Below are 4,693 nucleotides of genomic sequence, written 5' to 3' on the forward strand. Positions count from 1 at the left end.
CAGAGCCCGACCCCCCCCGGCTCCCCCCTCCTGTCAGGGATTGCAGAGCCAGAAGGTCCCCCCTGAGCCTCCTTTTCTCCAGGATGAGCCCCCCCAGCTCCCTCAGCTGCTCCTGCTGCTCCAGACCCTTCCCAGCTCCATTCCCTTCTCTGGACATGCTCTGCCTCAATGTCCTTGTCATGAGGGGCCCAGAGCTGGACACAGCCCTGGAGATGTGGCCTCACCAGCACAGGGGATTTACAGCTGGTTCCTTTATTTAACCACCAAAAGCCACCCCTGTGTCCACATGCAGTCACAGGCAGTATTTAGTGAGTCAAATCCCTCTGAATCCTAACCAAAGCCTTACTCCTAGAGAAGAAGTGTTTTTAGAGCACAAATAAAAGCTTTTACCTGCAAGATGAGCATATTTGATCTTGATTAGTCAGGAATTGCTTGCGAACGTTGAATCTTCCAGTGCTTTCGTGTCAAGTCTCAGCCTAGGGCAGTGCCCGTGGCACAGCAGGCACATGCAGAGCTCTGAAGGGACAGACTCCCCTCTTGTGCTCACAAGTGTGGCTCAGTGTTTTGAGGTGCTAACCCAGGGATTTCCATCTTCTTCATGTCCCATGATCTCAAACGCTGTGGGATTTGGCAGGAAGTCAGGCCAAACAGCTCTCATGTGTGAAGTCGAATGCAGACCAGATGTTACCCTTTTCACTGCAGGCACTTATTGCTCATTAGTCTTTTCTCAATAAAACTCCATTGCTTATCACAGTACAGCTTCATAACCAACTAGTACACAACGCTGTATTTACTTTCTTGTAACTCATTTTCACTGTGTTAAAGTGTCTCTGGAAGCGTTTTGCAGCAGGATTCTCTGCATTCTTGTATTAATCTGCTCAGCAGGAACGCTCTTTGGCATCACACTTTTGAATGGGCCTGAAACAGAGCTTGCCATTTTCCTCTGACTGCCTTAATGAAGAGCCTTGTGTTAATTCCAGAAGCACAACATGTTCTGCAGTTATCTGTTGTCTCTTCCTCTAAGCTGCTGGTTTTGCTAACTTCGAGTTATCAGGCTTACGAGGTTTTGAGGGTTTCCTACTCCCACTGATAGCAACAGAAAATGAGGGTGGTGAGCACTAGGCTAATCCAATTCTAATTTAACAAAAAAGACAACATTTTACTTCTGTCACTGTCCATAAGTCATGAGCCCAGCTCTGCTCTGTTATCCTGTTAAATACCATTTGGAACTGCCACAGACCCAGACTGAGGCTTGAGTGTGTAGGAAGGGGCTTTCGAAAGTGCAGAAAGTAACAGTGTAAAGAAGCTCCTTTCCTTTGTTTGGATTTATTGCAAAACAGTGAAATGTTCCATTAATCCAATGGATTACCATTATTCCAGCTGGATTCCAATAATTAAAGGTTGTAACTTTTGGGTCTAAAAATGTTGACTCTGATGAAATAGAATTAACAGACAAAAGCTAACATTGCTAAAAAGGAGTGTAATTTATATTTGTACCAGATAAAAAGAAGAAAAATAGGAAAGCAGCAATTAAAAATACTATCTATATACATAGATATGTGAGCAATTTATGTTGATGGAAAACGCAAAGATAAAAGGATAACGATTCTCTTGATCAAACCTGATGTTTCTACTCTAAGCACAGGAAAGATTTAAAAATCTTTCTAAATTTGAAAAGAAGATAAATAAAGGGAATGTTCAACACAGAATTTGAAAAGAAGATAAATAAAGGGAACGTTAGGGAGAAACCGAGCTGTGCTTTCTCCCTCTCTCTTTTCAGAAGCAATTGCATTCATCTGAGAAGGAAGACACAGAATTTTTATTCCCCTCTGGCTTGAAGCATCTGTACAGTAGATGGCAGTAAAAACCCTTACCAGTTGAACCAGGAGTGGTTCCACTGGCGTGGGATCTCTCTTGGCTGTCCCAGAATTACTGAACTCAGTTGTCATTAGGGGTTCCTCACCCACAGCCATTTTTTGTTTGCTCTTGGTCAGTGCAGCAGTTCTCAGAGCATTATTTTTTGCACCAGTAACATTCTGTGCTGGGACAGACATGTTAACCATGAAAACAGGCAGACTGTCCTCTAAAGGTACATCAATAAATGCATACTCACAGCTTGACTGTAGGATTAAAATCTTCCCTGGGTTGTTGCTTTTTTTCCCCCGAACTAAGGTTGCAGGCAGGTGAATTCCCCAACAGCTTAGCTGAGAAACATCAGTCAGGAACAACCCTTTAAACATGCAAGATGTCTGGCCAAGAGAAAGGAGCATTAAAACCAGTGGGTCTTCAGACACTGAGATCAACGTGTTGATCATCAGCTGTGCCTGAACTCTGATTGGGATATTTGTTAATCAGAACTGTCTGGGGAGTTTAGTTAAACATGACACGCCTTTTCTGCACCCTGGTGGTGTTGTGGCCACAGCAGCACACGGTGCTGTGTCCCTGTCCCCTCACAGGGTGTTCCAGGCAGCAGTTGTGGTGCCCAGACCCAACCAGGAGCCCAGGCAGCAGCTCATACCTGCAGGCTCCTGCACAGCCACAGCTTGGCAACTTTATTCCCTCCCCACTCCCGGTACAAGCACCATAAACCCCACATAACTCCCCTTAATTTACTCCCTTTCCCTGTGTACTCAGGATGTGTCACCTGGGCATTGTGTGCTTTCAATAAAATACAGTATGAAGGAGTTCTCTAGTGCCATGCTGTTACTGCCTTGGTTTCAGAAGTTTCATGCAGTCTGGCAAAGGTTCCTGGAAAAAACAGGATGGGGGCTTGGGAAATATTTCCTGTGTCAGGGCCAGGAATGCTGAGAAGACCACCCAAAGGGCACACACATTTATTTTTCCTCTTTGCAAAAACATTAAGTTTTGAAACTTCAATTTTGCAGCGGTGATTTCCTCATCTTTTTAATTCAGGGTCTACTCGAAACCTTTTGGGACTCAGAGGAAAAATAATTGTCACCAGCTGAAAGTGTGTAGTGAAGGAACCACTTGTGAAATACATCAGTGTAAAATAAAGACCTTCCAACCTTTCTCCCCAAAATACAAAGCTCAGTGACAGGAGCAAGTCCCAGACAACTGTGAGTCAGGAAAGGTGGCTGTGAGAGCTCCGAGGGCCCGACTCTGACTTGCTTGTGAGAGAAGTGGATGAGGGAACTGCATCAGTCATCCTAAGTGCCAGTGCCCAGTGCCCCCCCCCCAGCAGTGTCTGTAAGTCAGGAAAAAACCCCAACAGGCACATTTGCTTTGACAGATACAGCAGCAGGAGGAAAAACGTGTTTCCAGGTTTTCTGTGTGACTCTCCAGGACACACCCCTGTGTGAGGGACACAGTCCTGATTTGCTGTGTTTATCTGTCCTGCTCAGGACCCAGTCCTAGCAATTTTTTCCAGGCCATTCAACATTATTTGAGGCTCCAGCATATATTTTGTCATAAGCAAATGCTTCCCTGCAGTTCCAGCCAAGCACTCACCCAGCTGTGAGTGCAGGCTGGTTGCCAGCCCATTTCCCACACACTCCCTGCCCTGACTCTCCATTCTCGAGTGGTTTCACCTACCTGTGCTGCAACTGCACCTTTGTTTTGCTTCACAGACTCGTCCTGTGCCACTAGAACTGCTCCCTGGGAGCGCAGAGTGCAGAGAGCTTGAGAAACTGCCCAGTAAAAAACAGGAAAAGGCCTCTTATCAAATTAGTAACGTCTCGGGTATTTGGGTGGAGGCCTTTGGCTCTGGCCTTCAGTATTTTTATGGGAGCCAGGCCATGCACTGCAAACTCCATTCCTATGCTCCAGATTGTGCTTCCCAAGCTGAGGCTGTTCCAGAAGAGCCTCTCTGAAGATGCCCAAGTGCACAATTACCATCTGCTACACAGGTCGGTCAGAAGGGGGTTTTACTCTGTCCCCTTTTCCACACATGTAAAAAAACAAAAGAGTGGTTCAGGTTAATGGCATTTACACAGACTTGTACTGCAACAGGCTCACTGCAAAAACTAAAGGAGGTATTTTACTTGTGCCTTTGCAAGCTGAGCTATGGGGAACAACTAAGGACATTTTAAAAGTTTTTCTACTAAGGGAAGACAACTGGCTGGGATCACTGACTTCTCCAATAAGCTCTAAGTGTAGAACACTTGACTTGGAATAACCCATCAGCTGCTTGAGTGGGAAATACTATAATCTATTTCTTTGACTTTGAACCAAACCATTTCCTTGTTTTAGATGCTGCATGTCCTTCCTGCTGCATAGCAGTGTGTCAGGCACACATTCACACACTTTACATGTGATTTAGTGTGATTAACATTGCTCAGGAGAGCAGTTTTACTGCCTGCATGCTCCTCTCAATGTCTGCCACTCAGCAAGGGGTCTTTTCATCCTTTCATCTCCAATAAAACCCATCTTTCGGCGTGAAGGTGAGCAAGATAAGGATGCATCAGAGGAGACTCAAGCTCCAGGTGTGCTGATGCTGCAGGGGAAGCTCTGCCTAATGGGTGATGACATTTGTTCCAGGTGGTGCAATGGAAGTTAACAAGTTCCTACTCGACTTGGTGCCTGTCAAATTTAAACCACAGGTGTGAGTGAAAAGCATTTCTTACATGGACTGTTGTGCCCTTGCAGGTTCTCAACCAGGCAAATAAAACAGAAGCAAAGAGAAATGCCCATGTTGTCTGAGAGATGTGTCTATAACTCCAAGTGACACAAGGTT

Source organism: Empidonax traillii, unplaced genomic scaffold (assembly GCF_003031625.1).
Source record: "Empidonax traillii isolate 1590-97213 ecotype Southwest subspecies unplaced genomic scaffold, ASM303162v1 scaffold1201:size224149, whole genome shotgun sequence".
Classification (NCBI taxonomy): Eukaryota; Metazoa; Chordata; class Aves; order Passeriformes; family Tyrannidae; genus Empidonax; species Empidonax traillii.